Source organism: Hyla sarda, chromosome 8 (genome assembly GCF_029499605.1).
Source record: "Hyla sarda isolate aHylSar1 chromosome 8, aHylSar1.hap1, whole genome shotgun sequence".
In the NCBI taxonomy this organism is placed as follows: Eukaryota; Metazoa; Chordata; class Amphibia; order Anura; family Hylidae; genus Hyla; species Hyla sarda.
In genome coordinates, this window is record NC_079196.1 from 135,077,466 (window position 1) to 135,097,965 (window position 20,500).

At 48.9% G+C, this 20,500-nt stretch overlaps 1 protein-coding gene across 1 annotated transcript in view; it reads right to left on the reverse strand.

Annotated features, from left to right (window-relative positions):
• HSPD1 (heat shock protein family D (Hsp60) member 1) overlaps window positions 1-20,500 on the reverse strand; it is a 224,534-nt gene that overhangs the window by 137,317 nt on the left and 66,717 nt on the right. The gene's annotated exons all lie outside the window — the stretch shown is intronic.

Here is a 20,500-nt window from a genome sequence, read left to right on the forward strand (position 1 = left end):
GTCTATGGGAGGGGGTATGGCGGCCATCATGCCCCCTCCCATAGACTTGCATTAAGGAGACGGGTGTGAAATCACGAGGGGGCAGGGCAGTGACATCACAATCTCCAGCCCCTGCATCGCCAGCAATCGGCTCGCTCCGAGCACCTGATGAGTTCTGCAGGAGATATCGCACAAAGGTCTCCAGCAGCGGGACCCCTGCGATCAGATATCTTATCCCCTATCCTTTGGATAGGAGATAAGATGTCTAGGGGCGGAGTACCCCGTTAACTTTATGCCCTGTGTCTGCCATAAAGCATTTGTGTAGGCGTTGTGAAGTGACGCACCACATAGAAGCTAAAGTAATGGCAGCCCCCAGTACATTAAAGGGTACCTCATCAAAAAAACTTTTGACATATTATAGATTAATGTATGCAGAATAACTTTACAATTGCATGTTATGAAAAAATATGCTTCTTTCTATTTAATTTTCCACTTTGAAGAAATGACCACTAGGGGTCTCCCTACCAGTCCTGGCAGCAAGCATTTCAGACTCATGCTGGAGTCCTAAACACTACGAGCCTGCCAGTCTGCTTTGTTCACAAAGGAGAACACTCAGAGCTGCCAGCCTGCTTTGTTCACATACTGTTTAGGAGTGTTTAGGACTCCAGCATGAGTCAGAAATGCTTGCTGACAGGACTGATCGGGAAAAATACAATAGAAAGAAGCATATTTTTCATTAACATACTATTGGAAAGTTATTCAACATTCATTAATCTAAAATATATCAAAAGTTTGTTTGATGAAAGTTACCCTTTAACATTAAAACTACATTGTCCTAAAACTAAATACATAAATGAAATACTTTATCTTGATTGAACAATTTTATGTATAAAAAAATAAAAATAAAGTGACATGTGAAGAAGTTAAACAGAGCGAGGTGGCTTCCTCTTACTGCACCAGGAACCTATGCAGGATCACAGGGTCTCAATGGTTTTTACCGACAGAAGCAAAAGGGCACCATTTGAGCTTAGTTTGAGATCAGATGGGAAGTAATGTTAGACATTTCTGTTTTATTTAAATAAAGAGAAATAACACCAAGTAAAATAGAATTTTCTAACATTATTTCTGATATTTTCTCCAAGTAACCTCAAATGGTGCACCTCTTTGCATGTTCCTTGGGCATTACAATCCACAGCCAAGCCTATCCGACTGTTGCTGACCGCACGATAAAACTAATTTCCTGCTGATAAAGAGTGATAAACAGCAGCCAAAAGTACAGCTGCATTACACGTATCATCATCTATACTATCATGTTATTAGTCTGGGGGGTAATAACATGATATTACAGTTGCACTTTAAGGACGCAGCAAATTTTAACAGTAGGACCAGGCCATTTTTTTCACATCTGACCACTGTCATTTTAAGCATTAATAACTCTGGGACGCTTTTACCTTTCATTCTGATTCAGAGACTGTTTTTTTGTGACATACTCTGTTAGTGATACATGCATCATTTCTTGGTGAAAAATTCCAAAATGTGATTAAAAATTTGAAAATTTTGCATTTTTTTAACTTTGAAGCTCTCTGCTTACAAGGAAAATTAATATTAAAATTACATTATATATTGATTCACAAATACAATAAGTCTACTTTATGTTGGCATCATAAAGTTGACATGTTTTTACTTTTGGAAGACATCAGAGGGCTTCAAAATTTAGCAGCAATTTTCCAATTTTTCACAAAATTTTAAAAATCCAAATTTTTCAGGGACCAGTTCAGTTTTGAAGTGGATTTGAACGGCTTTCGTATTAGAAATACCCCATGAATGACCCCATTATAAAAACTGCACCCCTCAAAGTATTCAAAATTACATTCAAAAGGTTTGTTAACCCTTTAGGTGTTTCACAGGAATAGCAGCAAATTGAAGGAGAAAATTCAAAAAGATTTTTTAACACTTGCCGTAAAATCTCTCTCTCGAAGGATCCATTGGGGGACACAGACCGTGGGTGTATGCTGCTGTCTCTAGGTGGTGTGACACTATGGTAATAAAAAAAATGTCAGCTCCTCCCAGCAGGATATACCCGCCTTCAGGGTCTGAGCTAGTCAGTTTAAGTTCCAGAGCAATAGGAGGAGACCAATAGGTCAAAGAAAAATCCAAAACTGTCCGAGAACCAGAAGAAAAAACATAACTGAACACACCCTCGAACAGAGAACCAAAGTAAAAACCCAAAAAGGGCGGGAGCTGTGTCCCCCAATGGATCCTTTGAGAAAGATTTTACGGTAAGTGTTAAAAAATCTCCTTTTCTCTATCGGCTCCATTGGGGGACACAGATCGTGGGACGTACCAAAGCCATCCTTTGGGTGGGCAGATAAGTAATCAGGCAGACGGCCGATCCACTGCCACCTGCAACACTTTACGACCCTGACTAGCATCAGCCGATTCAAAAGTATGAACTCGATAAAACCTAGAGAAAGTGTTCAAAGACGACCAGGTAGCTTGCAAATCTGCGAGGCCGAGACTCTATTCTGAAGAGCCCAGGATGCCCCAACAGAATGTGTGGAATGAGCCACAACCCTGAAAGGAGGAATCTTCCCTTACAGCGATAGGCTTCCGAAATAGCGGACCGAATCCACCGAGAAATGGTGGCCTTGGAAGCAGGTTGTTCCTTTGGCACAACCTTCCATAAGGACGAAAAAGGAATCACACTGACGAGACGAAGTAGTGATGGAGAGATAAGATCGAACAGCCCGAACTATGTCCAGCTTGTGTAGTAAGCGCTCCTTAGGATGAGAAGGAGCCGGATAAAAGGACGGGAGGACAATGTCCTCATTGAGACCACCTTAGGTAAAAAAGGAAGGATCTGGCCGGAAAACGACCTTGTCCTGGTGGATCACCAGAAACTGAGAACGGCAGGAAAGAGCTGCCAGTTCTGACACCCTCCGGATGGAGGTGATCGCCACAAGAAATGCCACTTTCCAACAAAGGAGGCGGAGAGACACCTCTCTAAGGGGCTCAAAGGGTGCACCCTGGAAAGAACTCAGAATCAAATTCAAGTCCCAAGTGGGGAGAAGGTGACCGATCAGGAGGAACAGCGTGCGCCGCTCCTTAAAGGGGCCGGTGGAAAAGAACAGTAAGAGCCGAAACCTGACCTTTAAGGGAACAGAGAGACAATCCCAGTTCCAACCCAGACTGCAAAAATCAGAGAAGATGGGGAACCGAGAAAGTCACCAGGGAGAAGTCCTGAGCTTCACACCAACGAAAATAAGACCGCCAAGTACGGTGGTAAATTCTTGCGGAGAAGGGCTTACGAGACTTGAGCATGGTGTGAATGACTTGGGAAGAGAACCCGCAGGCCCTCAAAACCGCAGTCTCAACCGCCACGCCGCCAAATGCAGCAACTGTAAATTGGGGTGGCAAAGAGGACCCTGAGAGAGTAGATCTGGGCGGAGCGGAAGGCCCAGAGGAGCGTCTTCCAGGAGCCTGACTACGTCGGCGTACCATGACCTTCGGGGCCAATCTGGAGCTACCAGAATAGCGGGGACGTCCTCTGCCTTGAGCTTCCTCAGCACCCTGGGAAAGAGCGGAAGAGGAGGGAACAGATAAGGTAGGGCAAACCCCGCCCATGGACTCACTAGGGCGTCCACGGCCAGAGCCTGAGGGTCCCAGGACTTCGACACAAACAGAAGAATCTTCCGATTGTGCCAGGACGCGAAGAGGTCCACGTCCGGAATGCCCCAGAGGTCGAAGAGCTGCGCGAAGACCTTCGGATGAAGAGACCACTCGCCAGGGTCGGGTGAGGACAGACTGAGGACGTCTGCTTCCCAGTTGAGCACTCCCGGAATGTGAATCGCCAAAATGTCCGGAACCTTGTTCTCCGCCCAGGTGAGAATCTTCGTCACCTCGGTCATGGCTGCTGAGCTGCGAGTGCTGCCCTGTTGATTTATGTACGCCACGGCCGTGGCGTTGTCCGACTGAACGCTGACTGGACGGAACTGAAGACGGGACTCCCAATGAAGAAGACAAAGACGAATCGCCCGTAATTCCAATATGTTTATCGGAAGAAGGGTCTCGGGGGGAGACCAGAGTCCCTGAACCGTCCAATCCCTGAACACGCCGCCCCAGCCCGACAGGCTGGCATCCGTTGCAACAACCTGCCAGTGAAGGGGATGAAAGTACCGCTCTTGGAGAAGAAGGGGGAAGCGAAGCCACCAGAGCAGAGACTGATGGACCCAGAGAGGGAGAACAATCTGATGATCGAGGGACAGAGAAGACCTGTTCCATCGAGAATCGCCAGTTGAAGGGGGCAGTAATGAAACTGGGCAAAGGGTACGGCCTCCATAGTTGCCACCATCCGACCCAGGACTGAGACTGATACCTGGGTCCGAAGGGAGCGGACCCCCGACCTGAGCGCCAGACGTTTGTCCGGCGGAAGACCGATTCGGGCAGAGGCCGTGTCGAATCGGTTAAAGGTTAGAGACTGAGTAGGACAGAGGACTGACTTGTCCCGTTTGACCATCCACCCGAAGCGAGTCAGAGTGTGGAGAGTGACGTCCAGATTCTCCAGAGTCTGGGCTCTGGTTGGAGCCTTGATGAGAAGGTCATCCAGGTAGGGTATCACCGAGATTCCCCTCGACCGTAACAGGCCCATCACTGGTGGGGTGGGGGCCTCACTTCATGCAGAAGTGGGTTTGCGGTTGCCCGATTTGGCCGCAAAACAGCAGAAGCGGTTGGAGTCAGACTTCCAAGACGGGCGTGCCCGGAACAAGGGAGCCTTCCTGTCCCGCGAGGGTGCCTGCCCAGACCCTTTACTGGGGCCAGAGGTCCGAAAGGACCGAAAGGAAAAGGACTTCCTTTGGGAAGTAGGGCGAGCCTTATTTTGAGGTAACAAGGAACTCTTACCCGTTGCCTCAGAGATAATCTCATCAAGGCGTTTGCCAAAAAGACAGCCGCCCATAAAGGGAAGCGCAGTGAGAGACCTTTTGAAAGCGGCATCCGCATTCCAAGCTTTAAGCCACATAGAGCGGCAGAGAGCCGCTAGGTGACCCACAGCAAAGGCAGAACAACGGGCTGAGTGCATGAAAGCTGTGCACAGAAAGTCCTCAGCTTTAGCGCATTGGAGAGCCAGAGCAGATAGATCCTCTGGGGGGGATCCCACTAAGATATCCTGATGGAGCTTTTGACACCACTCCGACAGGGCCTTGGACACCCACGTCAAGGTGAAGATGGGAAGAGGAGAAGAGCCAGCTGCTTCAGAAGCGAACTTCGCTAAAGATTCTACCTTCTTGTCTGCGGGATCCTTGAAGGCAGCGGCATCTGCCAGAGGCAGTGTAGTCACCTTAGAGATCCGGGAGATTGGTGGATCCACTGAGGGAGGGGAAGCCACCTTAGCGACAAAGTCCTTGTCAAATGGATAACGTTCTTGAATTGTCTTGATTCCCGGGAACCTCTTGTCTGGATGTTTCCATGCGGATTCCAGAATGTCGTCAAAGTCAGTGTGAAAGTTGAACCTTTGAGGTGCTGGCTTAGCACGATGAAAGGATACTCCTGGATTGACATCCGAAGATCCTGAGTACTCCAAGTGAAAGGTGTCTCTTATGGCTGTCACCAATGAGTTCACCTTTGCAATTGAGTCCGAGTGGTCCTCTGAGGCAGATGCCGGCTCGGAAGCCTCGTCCACTAGTTCACCAGGGGAATGTGAATGAGTAGAGGCAGTCCTGGAGGGGGGCGACCCAGATCGGGTACGCGGCTCTGACGTGGTAGAGCAGCGACTCAGAGAACGTCCTCTGGAGGAGCGACGTTTGTGCCCAAATGATAGGGGGCGGGACCCGCGAGGGGAACGCTCACGTCTATCTGAAGACTCAATGGAAGAGCCACGAGGCACCCCTAGCATGCTTGTGAGAGCGTTAAGTTCAAGGAGAAGAGGAGCAGGCCCTCTCAGAGGTCCTGCTCAGGGAAGACCCCTTCAAGGCGGACACCACTTCCGGGGAGGCCTCAACCACCGAACGGGAGACTTGGGTCAAGTCAGCAATATACTGGGTCAGGGAAGAAACCCAGGCTGGAGGAGCGGCTGAACCGACCGGGACCGGGATGAGTAAGTGAAAAAAAAAAATTCACTAAAATGCTGCTTTTCCCCCCAAATTGTACATTTTTACAAGGGGTAATAGGAGAAAGTTACCCCAAAAATTTGTAACCCCATTTCTTCTGAGTATGGACATACCCAATGTGTGGATGTCAAGTGCTTTTCTGGCGCACTACAATGCTCAGAAGAGGAGAAGCTTTTGGAGACAGAATTTGGTTGGAATAGAAGTCGGGGGCCATGTGCGTTTACAAAGCCCCCCCGTGGTGCCAGAACAGTGGACCCCCCACATGTGACCCCATTTTGGAAACTACACCCCTCACAGAATTTAGTAAGGGGTACAGTGAGTATTTACACCCCACTGGCGTTTGACAGATCTTTGGAACAGTGGGCTGTGCAAATGAAAAAAGTAGAATTTTGGACTTACCATTAATTCTTTCTCGGAGCTTCTATTGGGGGACACAGGACCATGGGGTATATGATGTTTGCTACTAGGAGGCTGACAAGGCAAAGAACAAAAGAAGGCTGGCTCCTCCCGGCAGGATATAGCCGCCTCCTGGCTCAGAGCAACTCCGTTGTAGTCCGAAAGCAGAAGGAGAGCCAACGGTGAAAAACAAACAGTCGAACACAACACCCCGAAAAGGGAAAGAAAAAAAAAAACTACCAAAAAGGGAGAACACCCCCACCCCGGAAGGGCGGAAACCAGCTGGCCGCAAACAAAACACTGGGTGGGTGCTGTGTCCCCCCAATAGCAGCTCAGAGAAAGAGAATTTATGGTAAGTCCAAAATTCTACTTTTCTCGAGCGCTTCATTGGGGGACACAGGACCATGGGACGTCCTAAAGCAGTCCCTGGGGAGAGCAAACCAACCCCGACAGAAGAAAGGCTCAGGCGGAATCCTGAAATGCCGCCTGCAAAATCTTGCGGCCCGAGCCTGCGTCGGAGGATGCAAAAGTATGAACCCTGTAAAACTTGGTAAAGGTATGCAGAGACGACCAAGTAGCAGCCTTGCACACCTGCAGGGCCGAAGCCCCGTGACAGACCGCCCAAAAGGCTCCCACCACTCGGGTGGAGTGAGGAGTCACGCGGAAGGGAGGCACCTGACCCTTACAGCGGTACGCCTCCGAAATGGCGGAACGGATCCACTGGGAGATCGTGGAATCCGACGCCGGAAGTCCATTGCGCCTACCATCGGGGAGCACAAACAGGGAGTCACTACACCGAAAGGAGGAGATGACCGACAAATAGGTCCGCACCGCCCGGACCAAGTCCAACTTGTGAAGCCGGCGCTCTGTCGGATGAGAGGGAGATGGGCAAAAGAAGGGCAACACTATGTGCTCGTTCAGGTGGAAGGGAGACACCACCTTAGGCTGGAAAGAGGCCACCGGCTGAAGAACCACCTTATCCTGGTGAAGCACCAGAAAGTGGTAACGGCAGGAGAGGGCGGCAAGTTCCGAGACACGGCGAAGAGACATGACCGCGACCAGAAAGGCCACCTTCCAGGAGAGGATACTGAGAGAAACCTGAGCCAGAGGCTCAAACCGAGAGCCCTGAAGGGCATCCAAAACAAGGTTAAGGTCCCAAGGCGCAGTGGGGGACCGAAGAGGAGGGGCCTCGTGAGCCACACCTTGCAAAAAGGTGCAAACATGGGGGTCCGACGCCAGAGGGTGCTGGAAGAGAACAGACAGGGCCGAAACCTGCCCCTTAAGGGAACTGGTCCAGACTGTAAGAAGGACAGGAGATTTGGCAAAAAGAAGAAGGTGGGAGAAAGGGAACGGGTCTCACAAGCGGAAATACGTCCGCCAGGTGTGGTGGTAAATCCTGGCGGACGAGGGCTTACGGGCACGGAGCATATTTCGAATAAAGCGGGAAGAAAACCCCCGAGCCCTCAAAACCGCGGTCTCAACTGCCACACCGTCAAACGCAGCGGAAGTGAATTGGGGTGGCAGAGGGGTCCCTGGGAGAGAAGGTCGCGACGGTTCAGAAGACAGAAGGGAACCTCTGCCACGAGGCTGACCACGTCTGCGTACCACACGCAACGGGGCAAGTCCGGAGCCACCAGAATGGCAGAGACCCCCTCCGCCTTGAGCTTCTGGAAGACCTGGGGAAGAAGCGGAAGAGGAGGGAAAAGGTAGGGAAGGGCGAAGGAGGTCCAGGGGACCACCAGCGCGTCCACTGCGGTCGCCAGGGGGTCTCGAGACCTGGACACGAAGAGAGGGACTTTCCGGTTCCGATGTGACGCAAACAGGTCCACGTCTGGCGTTCCCCACTGAAGGCAGACCTGATTGAAGACCTCTTGATGGAGAGACCATTTGCCCGGATCCGTGGTGGCGCAACTTAGGAAGTCGGCCTCCCAGTTTTCGATGCCGGGAATGTGTACGGCTGAGAGGGCCGGAATCCTGAAGTTCCGTACACCTGAGAATCTTTGTGACTTCCCTTATGGCCGCCGAGCAGCGGGTGCCCCCCTGGCGATTGATGTATGCCACGGCCATGGCGTTTTCCGTTTGCACCCGGACTGGGAGGACCCGGAGAAGGCGGGTCCAGTGCCGAAGGCACAGGAGGATCACCTGAAGCTCCAGAACATTGATTGACAGCTTGGCCTCTGACGCCGTCCAGTCTTGTCTTGTCCCGGAAGACCCCCTCCCCAGCCGAGGAGGCTCGCGTCCGTGGTCAGAACATGCCAGCGGAGGGGCAGGAAGGAAAGACCCTCTCAGAGAAGGGGGGACCGGAGCCACTAAAGGAGGGAGAGGCGTACCTCGAGAGACAGACGGATCCTGCGCTGGAGAGACAAGGGGGACTTATCCCACTGGGACGGATGGCCCATTGGAGAGGACAGCAGCGAAATTCAGCGAAGGGCACCGCCTCCATGGCAGCTACCATCTTCCCCAAAACGGATATGCAGGTGCAGATGGGAAACTGGGAACCGAGATACCCCGGGAGTGGAGAAGAGCCACCACTGCCGCTAACGTCTTGGTAAAGACCCGGGGCGCAATCGCCAGCCCGAAAGGTAGGGTAACAAATTGGAAATGACAGCGAACCTGAGGAAGTGGTGGTGGGCCGGGAAGATAGCAATGTGTAAGTAAGCATCCCGGATGTCCAAGGAGGAGAGGAACTCCCCTTGAGCCATTGAAGCCACAGCAGACCTCAGAGACTCCATCCGAAAATGCCTAAGGCGCACGAAGCGGTCCTGAGGAGGGACCGGAACAATCACGCCTTGGGAAAGAAGATTGCGGAGGGCCACCTGAAAAGCTGCAGCCAGAGCTGGGGACTGAGGAGGGCGGGACCGGAAAAAACGATCCAGGGGCATAGAAGCGAACTCTATGCGATAACCCTGGGAAACTACCTCCTGAACCCAGGTATCCTGGACATGAGCTTGCCAAACGTCCAAAAAGAGAGACAGGCGACCTCCCACCCGAGGAGAAGACTCTGATGTGGGCGCACCCTCATGCCGTGGAGGGCTTGCGGGTCCCCGACTTGGGAGGGGGGCGGTTAGAACGAGGGCCCGAGATTATGGAGGGCCAAGCCCTCTTGTCCAGAGAGGCCTGGGGCCTATCCGTGCGGCCTGAGGAACGGGAGGGGCGAAAGGAAGGAGTTCCCCGCCGCGGACCTGAAAGGCGCGGCCAATTTTGGGGCAAGGGAGAACTCTTCCCCCCAACCCCCCCCCCCCCCCCCCCCCGGGGCCTCCGAGATGATCTCGTCAAGGCGCTTACTGAACTATCGAGGTCCCTGAAACGGGAGTTCAGTGAGAGAGTGCTTAGATGCTACATCGGCATTCCAAGCCTTAAGCCCCATGGAGGGCCTGAGGGCCACCAAGTTGCCCGAGGCCAAGGCGCACAGCGTGACGACTCCAAGGAAGCCCAACAGAGGTATTCACCAGCGTGGGAGACTTGCTGTACCAAAGCCACCACATTGCTGGAGGAAGTCCCCGCCAAGATGCATTGGCGCAGCTCACCTGCCCAAATCGCCAGGGCTTTGGACACCCAGGTGGAGGTAAAAGCCGGGGACAAGACCGAGCCCGCTGCCTTAAAGACGAATTTTGCTAGGTTCTCTATACGCTTGTCCAAAGAGTCCTTAAAGGAAGCTGCATCAGCTAGCGGTAAGGTAGTCGGTTTAGACAGCCTAGACACAGGGGGATCCACTGTAGGAGAGGACCACTTAGATACTAGCTCCTGCCGAAAGGGAAAAAGAGCTTGAAGCTTCTTAGACCCAAAAAAAGCACCGCTCTGGATGTTTACAGGCCGCTTCTAAAAGCTCTTCGAATTCCTTGTGGGGGGTGAAAACCTGGGGGGGGTCCAAGGAGCTCGGCAGAAGGAGACTTCAGGGGCAGCCCCAGAAGTTTCTGGGTCCTGCAGGTGGAAGGTGTCCCTGACAGACAACACCAGGCTCTCCACCATATCTGACATGCGGGGAGTCGCTTCCGAGTTAGAGGGGGGGGGGGGGGTCCGAATCAGAGTGCTGCAGCTCACCAGGAGACTGAGCGCTCCGGGGGAGTCCTGGAGCGGGGGGAGGCAGACCGGGAGCGGGGAGACTGGGAGCAGAAATCAGGCGACAGAGCGGGGACGTCTGGAGGAGGTGGAATGAGAACAGGAACTCCGATGGGAAGGTCCAGGGCGGCCTGACTCGGGGGAGGACCCAGTACACCCAGATCCTTCTCTACCAGTGACTAAGACATACGACGCATGCATGTTATTAGTACCCAGATGCATAACTTTACATTAATCCACATTGAACCTCATTTGCCAAGTGGATGCCCAGACACTTAGTCTATCCAAGTCATCTTGTAACCTATACACATCCTCTATAGACTGTACCGTGCTAGAAACAGAGCTGTTAATGCCATCCTCTATATTATTGATAAATAAATTAAACAACAGCGGGCCCAGTACTGAACCTTGGGGTACACCACTAATAACCGGGGACCAGAGTACGAATCATTGACCACCACTCTCTGGGCACGATCCATGAGCCAGTGTTCAATCCAGTTACAAACTAAAATTTCCAAACCCAAAGACCTTAAGGAGTAATCTCACCCAGGTGCCTGTGTCCGGAGAGGATCCCAGAAACAGCTGGAGGAATCGCAGCAGGGCCTGTGTCTCAGTGAGACGGAGAAGTCGAATGCCGGCAGTGGGAAGCACTGGATCACACTGAGCAGAAAGAGGAGAAAATTACCCCCGCAGCGCGTGCAAGACCACCTCATAGGTTACTCCCGAAGCACGGCCCCCCGTGCTGTGCGTGCTCCTAGGCGATAGGAGGAAGGAGCGCGCGCTAAAGGCAGAGAGGCTGAGGGGGGCGGGGCTAGAAGAAGGGCCGGACAACTATGCCGGCGCGTAGGGAGTGGGCGCAGCCAAGTGCAGGCCGAAGCAGCAGAATCAATTAATAACCTGCCCGCAGCTCCGGACCTGCAAAGAAATTTGGCGCTGTGTGAAGCGTCGGAAGAGCGGGTAGGGAGGCCTGTCGCCCGGGCGCTTGGCCCGAAGGAAATATTAACCCCCAATATTCTTACCATAAGGGACCTCAATACTTACCCTGAGGGACCTCCGTAACCAGACGTCTTCGACCAGCTAGTGCCGCCTGCCTTTAGCCACCATGGCGAACAGGGGTGAATGGGGGACCCGGACCATAGGTACACCACCAGGCGCTGGCTGCTGGCGAGGAGGGGTTAACGGCCCATCCATGATGCACCGTGCCCCTAGCTCGCATGTGGGGGGGGGGGGATCAGGCAGCGCCATGCTCCTGTCGCCCCACGCTAGATAAAACAAGAAAGGGAGAGAAAGTCTAAACTGAACCAGATACTAGGAAAAAAACAAAAGAAATAAGAGCAGGTCTGAAGAGCTCCAGAGCTGCGTCTAGCCTCCTCTGACACTAAGCTAAAACAGAGCTGCTCAGAGCCAGGAGGCGGGTATATCCTGCCGGGAAGAGACAGCCTTCTTTAGTTTTTTTGCCTAGTGTCCGCCTCCTAGTGGCAAGCAGCATATACCCCATGGTCCTGTGTCCCCCAATGAAGCGCTCGAGAAATTAAGTTTTTCATTTTCACGGACCACTGTTCCAAAAATCTGTTAGACACCTGTGGGGCGTAAATGCTCACTGTACCCCTTATTACATTACATGAGAGGTGTAGTTTCCAAAATGGGGTCACATGTGGAGGGGGTCCACTGTTCTGGCATTATGGGGGCTTTGGAAACACACGTGGCCTTCCATTCCGGACAAATTTTCTCTTCAAAATCCCAATGGCGCTCCTTCTCTTCTAAGCATTGTAGTGCGCCAGAAGAGCACTTTACATCCACATATGGGGTATGTTCTTACTCAGGAAAAAGCCCCCCAAAATTTGTAACCCCATTTCTTCTATTTTCCCTTGTGAAAAATTTAGGGTAACAACAGCATTTTAGTGAAAAAAAAAAAAACTTAATTTTTTCATCCAATTTTGAAGAATTTTCATTAAACCCCTGTGGGGTGTTAAGGCTCACTATACCCCTTGTTACGTTCCGTGAGTGGTGTAGTTTCCAAAATGGGGTCACATGTGATTTATTTTTTTATTTTTTTGCGTTTATGTCAAAACCGCAGTAAAATCAGCCACCTCTGTGCAAATCACCAATTTAGGCCTCAAATGTACATAGTGCGCTCTCACTCCTGAGCCTTGTTGTGCGCCCCCAGAGCATTTTACACCCACATCTGGGGTATTTCCCGACTCAAATTTTGGGGGTCTTTTTTTTCCTTTTAACACTTGTGAAAATAAAAAGTATGGGGCAACACCAGCATGTCAGTGTACATTTTTTTCTTTTTTTACACTAACAGGCTGGTGTAGCCCCCAACTTTTCCTTTTCATAAGGGGTAAAAGGAAAAAAAAGCCCCCCAAAATTTGTAGAGCAATTTCTCCCGAGTACGGAAATACCCCATATGTGGCCCTAAAAACTGTATCCTTGAAATACGACAGGGCAAAGTGAGAGAGCACCATGTGTATTTGAGGACTAAATTAGGGATTGCATAGGGGTGGGGACATAGGGATATTCTACACCAGTGATTCACAAACAGGCTGCTGTTGCTCAACTCCCAGCATGCCTGGACAGTCAGTGGCTGTCCGGACATGCTGGGACTTTTTGTTTTGCAACAGCTGGAGGCTCCGTTTTGGAAACACTGTTGTACAATACATTTTTCATTTTTATTGGGGGGGGTGGGGGGAAGACAGTGTAAGGGGTGTATATATAGTGTTTTACTCTATTATATGTTAGTGTAGTGTTTTTAGGGTATGTTTGTACTGGCAGAGGTTTACCGTGAGCTTCCCGCTAGAAATTTGCGCTGCGGCAAAAAAATTTACCGCAGCTCATACTTTAAGCAGGAAACTTACTGTAAACCTGCCCGTGTGAATGTACCCTGTACCCTGTACAACCTCCAGCTGTTTCAAAACTACAACTCCCAGCATGTACTGACAGACGGTGCATGTTGGGAGTTGTAGTTTTGCAACAGCTGGAGGCACACTGGTTGGAAAATACTGAGTTAGGTAACAGAACCTAACTGAAGGTTTTCCAACCAGTGTGCCTATAGCTGTTGCAAAACTACAACTCCCAGCATGTACTAATGCTGGGAGATGTAGTTATGCAACAGCTGAACGTATGCAACTACAACTCCCAGCATGCCAAGACACCCTCCAGATGTTGCAAAACTAGAACTCCTAGCATGTCCACACAGCTGTCTGGGCATTGCTGGGATTTGCAGTTTTGCAACATCTGGAGGGCTACAGTTAGAGACCAGGGCACAGTGATCTTCAAACTGTGGACCTCCAGATGTTGCAAAACTACAAATCCCAGCAATGCCCAGACAGCATTACAGCTGGGTTACAGTGCAGAGACTACTGTATAGTGGTCTCAAACTGTAGCTCTCCAGATGTTGCTAGGCAACTCACCGGCTTCTGTAGGATCTGGGGAGCCAGCCGCCCGACATGCCGTCCATGACGATCACCGCAGCCTCCACTGATGGGTAAGTGGACTTCGGCGCCCGGTCCCCCGTTCTGCCCCGCCTATTGTGGGTGGGCAGGACGGGGAAAGCGAAAGTAAACCCCCCCCCCCCCCCCCCCGCCACGATCTGCTCTTGGTTGTCGCTTTTGACGCCAATAGCAGGGATAGGAGGGGTGGCACCCCTGCCACCTCACTCCTTTCCCTTCAGGGGGATCGTGGGTGTCCCGGCGCTGCGCATTTAGCTGCTCATCTCTGTACCCGACGGAGATGAGCAGCAGAGAATAGACATGTCCAGGTGGTGCGCTAATTGCGCTAGGAGTAGAGCAGCAGCAGGGACATGTCTGGAGGCGGCAGTGAATTGAAGCATCGGGCCAATACTAGCAATATGCATGTGACACACACATCACTCCACCTCCTCCCCCGTGCCCAGCGTAAAGCTATGGAGGAAGCAGAGTGACGTGTATGTCACATGCTCCTCCATAGGACGACATGATGCGGACGGAAGAACGGGGCAGAGGACAGCCGCAGGTGAGTGCTGTCTACAAGGGTGGTGGTTGCAGTCTTAAGTGGAGCGGCCCAGCCATCCAGTCCCCCAATAAAAATTAGCTCCCCTTTTCCTATTGCTATACAAAAAAATTTAAATATTTTTTTTTTACATATTTGATACTAGTTGTCTGAACTATTAAAATATTAGTGAATCATTAACAATTTATTTTAATAGTTCAGACCGTTACCCATGCGGCAATATCAAATTTACGCTGGTTTCTGTACAAGATCATTAATAATGACAGCAACCGGCGTAAACGTAAAAAAAAAAAGAAAATCCAAAATTGCTGCTGTTTGGTCACATCACATGCATGATTAAATAAATCGGCTACTAATAGATTATTAAAATAATCGTTAGCTGCAGCCCTACTAGACCAAAAATGTGTATCACGGTATTTTTGTAACTTATGGCGGTTCCACAGTATATAACGGTATTTTACCCCCCCCCCCCCCCCCCCAAAATTAATTATCAGTCCAGCGCTGAGCTGTCCCCATCGGGGTAAATACTCACATATCATCCGCAAGCGCTGCCCTCCTCGTCCTCCTGTTTGTTGAGGGCCGCCGGCGCTGACATTCTATACTGTACGTTGTATCCCTATCCCCGGGCAGCAAAAGGTAAACAAAATAAACTTTAACTCACCTTCATCTGCCTTACGCTCTTCCTGTGGATTGTAACGTCGGAGAGCAGTCAGCCTTACATGACAGTGGGCTCAACCCATCACCGGCCGAGGCAGAACATCACTGCGGCCGGTGATAAGCTGACTGCTGTCCGATGTTCTCGTTCCCAGGAAGCTGGTCCGGACCAACGGGGAAAGCGATTTAAAGTTTATTTTCTTCAGCTTTTGCAGCCCCGGCTTAGGGATACAGCGTACAGTATAGAGTGTCAGTGCCGGCGGCCCGCAACAATCAGGAGTACGAGGAGGGCAACGCTTGCGGGTGATATGTGAGTATTTACCCCGATGTGGACAGCGCAGCGCTGGGCTGATAATTCATTCACTCCCGAGGGGGAGGGGCCCCGACAGGTATTGCGGTAAGGGGAAAAATTAATATCGTGCAGGACAAAAATTTCAGCATTCGGTATGAACCAGTATACGTTTTTCCAAAGGTTGCAGACATTAATAAAAGGCTGGCTAAGTAAGTGTGTGACAGACATTTTTCTATGAATACAGTTGGGGGGGAAAAAAAAAAGTATTCAGTCAGCCACCAATTGTGCAAGTTCTCCCACTAAAAAAAGATGAGCAGCCTGTAATTTTCATCATAGGTATACCTCAATTAAGACAGAAATATAAAAAAAAAAAAATCCATAAAATCACATAGTTTGATTTTTAAAGAATTAGAGAATTTATTGCAAATTAGGTTGGAAAATAAGTATTTGGTCAATAACAAAAGTTCATCTCAATACTTCGTTATATACCCTTTATTGGCAATGACAGAGGTCATACATTTTCTTTAAGTCTTCACAAGGTTTTCACACTGTCAGGCTATATGGGCCAGAATTATTTCAGGCAATCATACTGTGTGGCGTCCATCTTAACCTCTTAAGGACGCAGGGCATATGGATACGCCCTGCATTCCGAGTCCTTAAGGACGCAGGGCGTATCCATAGGCCCGTGGGAATTCCGGTCCCCACCGCTAGCCGGTTGGGGACCGGAGCCGGATGCCTGCTGAAATCGTTCAGCAGGCATCCCGGTATATCGCCCAGGGGGGTCATTATGTCCCCACCCCTCCACCCATGTCGGCGATGGCCGCAGATAGCTGGACAATTCAGTCCAGCGATCTGCGGCGAATCCGGGTCAATCGGCTGATCGGGGCCGTCTGACAGCCCCGAACAGCCAGAGCCAGCAGGGGTGAGGTGGCACTGGTGCCACCCCACGATCGCCCTGATTCGTCGGCCGATTTACCGGCCGACCAATCAGGGCGCCTGCTGCGGGTGTCACTCCCGCACCCGCTCCGCCCCTCTTCCGGAGGATGTGAGCGGGTGCGGGAAGAAGACCGCGGGTGCTGGGGACCCCGATCCCCGGCGTCCCTGTTGGGATCCGGGCCCCAGGAGCGCCGGCCGCGGCAAGTGACTGTCCTGCGACGGAGCAGCAGCAGGAGGTGAGTGACAGCCTCCTGCTGTTGCTTAGCAACAGCTTCCAGCATGCAAAAAGGGCATGCTGGGAGCTGTAATTATGCAACCGCAGGAGGCAGACCACCACAACTCCCAGCATTCCCTTATGGGCATGCTGGGACTTATGGTTTTGCAACAGCTGGAGGCACATTCTTTCTATGGAAAAGTGTACCTTCAGCTGTTGTATAACTACAACTCCCAGCTTGCACAAACAGCTAAAGTGCATGCTGGGAGTTGTAGTGGTGCATCTGCTGGATGCCCCCCCCCCCCATGTGAATGTACGGGGTACACTCACATGGGCGGAGGTTTACAGTAAGTATCAGGCTGCAAGTTTGAGCTGCGGCAAATTTTCTGCCCCAGCTCAAACTGCCAGCGAGAAACTACTGTGAACCCCCGCCCGTGCGACTGTACCCTATAAACACTACACTAACACAAAATAAAATGAAAAGTAAGAAACACTACATATACACATACCCATACACAGCCCCCCTCCCCTCCCCAATAAAAATGAAAAACGTCTGGTACGCCACGGTTTCCAAAAGGGAGCCTCCAGCTGTTGCAAAACAACTACTCCCAGTATTACCAGACAGCCACTGACTGTCCAGGCATGCTGGGAGTGGAGGCACCCTGTTTGGGAATCACTGGCGTAGAATTCCCCTATGTCCACCCCTATGCAATCCCTAATTTAGGCCTCAAATGCGCATGGCGCTCTCACTTTGGAGCCCTGTCGTATTTCAAGGCAACAGTTTAGGGTCACATATGGGGTATCGCCGTACTCGGGAGAAATTGTGTTCCAAATTTTGGGGGGTATTTTCTGCTTTTACCCATTTTAAAAATGTAACATTTTTGGGAAAAGAAGCATTTTAGGTAAAAAAAAATTTTTTTTTTTTACATATGGAAAAGTCGTGAAACGCCTGTGGGGTATTAAGGTTCACTTAACCCCTTGTTACGTTTCGAGGGGATCTAGTTTCCAAAATGGTAAATCATGTGTTTTTTTTTTTGCTGTCCTGGCACCATAGGGGCTTCCTAAATGCGGCATGCCCCCAGAGCAAAATTTGCTTTCAAAAAGCCAAATGTGACTCCTTCTCTTCTGAGACCTGTAGTGCGCCAGCAGAGCACTTTTCACCCCCATATGGGATGTTTTCTGAATCAGGAGAAATTGGGCTTCAAATTTTGGGGGGGTATTTTCTGCTTTAACCCTTTGTAAAAATGTTAATTTTTTTTGTTTTTTTTTTACATATGCAAAAGTCGCAAATCACCTGTGGGGTACTAAGGTTTACTTTACCCCTTGTTATGTTCCCCGAGGGGTCTAGTTTCAAAAATGGTATGCCATGTGGTTTTTTTTGCTGTTCTGGCACCATAGGGGCTTCCTAAAGGTGACATGCCCCCCAAAAACCATTTGTCGCTCCTTCCCTTCTGAGCCCTCTACTGCGCCCGCCGAACAATTAACATAGACATATGAGGCATGTGCTTACTGGAGAAAAATTGGGTTACAAATTCAAGTAAAAATTTTCTCCTTTTTACCCCTTGCAAAAATTCAAAAATTGGGTCTACAAAAACATGCGAGTGTAAAAAATGTAGATTGTGAATTTTCTCCTTCACTTTGCTGCTATTCCTTTGAAACCCCTAAAGGGTTAAAACGCTTACTGAATGTCATTTTGAATACTTTGGGGGGTGCAGTTTTTATAATGCGGTAATTTATGGGGTATTTCTAATATGAAGACCCTTCAAATAAACTTCAAACCTGAACTGGTCCCTGAAAAAAAAGAGTTTCAAAATTTTGTGAAAAATTGGAAAATTGCTGCTGAACTTTGAAGCCCTCTGGTGTCTTCCAAAAGTAAAAACACGTCAATTTTATGATGCAAACAAAGTAGACATATTGTATATGTGAATAAAAAAAAATTAAATTTGGAATATCGATTTTCCTTACAATCAGAGAGCTTCAAAGTTAGAAAAATGCAAAATTTTCTAATTTTTCATCAAATTTGGTGATTTTTCACCAAGAAAGGATGCAAGTTACCACAAAATTTTACCACTATGTTAAAGTAGAATATGTCACGAAAAAACAATCTCGGAATCAGATTGATAACTAAAAGCATTCCAGAGTTATTAATGTTTAAAGTGACAGTGGTCAGATTTGCAAAAAAATGGCCGAGTCCTTAAGGTGAAAAAGGGATCAGTCCTTAAGGGGTTAATTGTCCAAGCCAAAAACTTATGTTGTGTAAAGTTGATTCTCAGTCTTAAATTCAAGAATTTCACATGGTGTCTGCAAGTCCATTATATATATATATATATATATATATATATATATATATATATATATATATATATAATGGACTTGCAGACACCATGTGAAATTCTTGAATTTAAGACTGAGAATCAACTTTACACAACATATATATATATATATATATATATATATATATATATATATATATATATATATATGTTGTGTAAAGTTGATTCTCAGTCTTAAATTCAAGAATTTCACATGGTGTCTGCAAGTCCATTATATATATATATATATATATATATATATATATATATATATAATGGACTTGCAGACACCATGTGAAATTCTTGAATTTAAGACTGAGAATCAACTTTACACAACATATATATATATATATATATATATATATATATATATATATATATACACACATATATACACACACACACCTATATCTCTATATCTATACATCTCCATCAATACTTTTCCTTATATTCTTGACAGTAGTAAGATATTGTCAGGCCCAAGGCCTGATTATGGAAACATACATGTGTTTTATAATTGGTTTTATAATTGCATCTATGTATAAACTAAGACCTGGGGGGTGAGGGGTCACTCAGACGGTGTATCCTTTGTTTTTGTGTATTGCAGTCAATTGGGACCTGTCTGCTGTTTTCCTCTTTTTGAAGTCAGGAGTTTCTTTTAAGTAGCAGGATGTAAGGGGTCTCTGGTCCCATATATGAGATAAGAGATGCGCCCCCCCCCCCCCCCCCCTTGGTGGAACCAGAGGGGAGGGGGGAATGGAGTCCCTCCAAAAAGGAGATATATGATATGTAACAATGCTAGAGTCAGTTGTTAAGATCTGTGCCCCAAGCTGACAAGACCATCCTAAGAACAGCTGGAGACCCACTCTCATGGACTGCTATATTATTACGCTGTAAGAACTTCATTTTTACTTTTCTGAACTTGATTGCTAAACTCATATATATTCTTATACCTGTATGTCATTTGTAAATTTTTATGCATAGCACTGTGATACCCTTTAACAGATTAAATGTTTAATTAATCAGCTCTGGTCTTTGATCTCTAAATATATGAGCTCACCTTTCTGAAGGCAGCTCGAGTGAAACACGTTTATCTAAGGGTTAATTTGGTGACTTGCTGGGACTAGTAGTGGATACACAGAGGACTGGCGGCTTTAACCCTTGCACCATCACACTCTCTCTAGCGTCTCTGCTGGACCGATAGGGTGTGATCGTGACAGATATGCATTATCGATCATTATTATTATGATTATTAGTAGCATGTTTATGTCATGTGGTCAGTATACCATTTGTAGCTTATTTAGTTTTCCTGCATCTATAAATTAGCATGTATGCAAACTGGCTGTCAGATTTTGTTCCATGAATAGAGTCAACAGTTATGTCTTATCTAATAGATTTATAACTACCGTATTTATCGGCGTATAACACGCACTTTTTAGGCAAAAATTTTTAGCCTAAAGTCCATGTGCGTGTTATACGTCGATACACTCCCAGGAAAGGCAGGGGGAGAGAGGCCGTCGCTGCCCACTTATCTCCCCCTGCCTTTCCTGGGGTCTAGAGTCCT